The 444-nt window shown below is 66.4% G+C and overlaps 1 long non-coding RNA gene across 1 annotated transcript; it reads right to left on the bottom strand.

The window, feature by feature from the left end:
• Nucleotides 1–36: 36 nt before the first annotated feature.
• On the bottom strand, nt 37–427 carry LOC122192257. Its single transcript, XR_006182574.1, has 2 exons — nt 338–427; nt 37–237 (listed from the first exon to the last, which is right to left on the bottom strand). It is a non-coding gene; the product is annotated as an uncharacterized LOC122192257 (long non-coding RNA).
• Between the last annotated feature and the right edge of the window lie 17 nt (nt 428–444).

Here is a 444-nt window from a genome sequence, read left to right on the forward strand (position 1 = left end):
GGGGCACAGAAACCCCCCCCCCCCCAGCACAGCAGCTGTGACCCAACTTTTAATGGGGGTCTGGGGGTAGAGGCAACGCCAACTTATGGGGCAGCGCCAACTTATGGGGCGGCAGCTCCAACTTTGGGGGTGTCCACGCCGACTTATGGGGCAGCCACTCCAACTTATGGGGCAGCACCTCCGTCCTTTCTCCCCCCCCGGAGGATTTCGGGGGGCACCGCGTTCATCCGAGCCAACCTTTGCGATATAAAGGGGGGGGGGGGTGGTTAATAGAGGTGGGGGGCTCGGGCCCCCCCCCCCCCCCCATCCCATAATTGTGCCCCCCAAGTGCCCTCACCACGCTCTGACGTTGTGGGGCAGCCGGGGGGGGTCGCGGTGTTTGCAGTAGCAGCGCTGCCTGCAGTCGCCCCCCACCTGAAATGGGGCCCAGCGGGTGGGGGGGGG

Source organism: Lagopus leucura, unplaced genomic scaffold, assembly GCF_019238085.1.
Source record: "Lagopus leucura isolate 7727_CA_CO unplaced genomic scaffold, USGS_WTPT01 31801-0_obj-0_obj, whole genome shotgun sequence".
Lineage (NCBI taxonomy): Eukaryota > Metazoa > Chordata > Aves > Galliformes > Phasianidae > Lagopus > Lagopus leucura.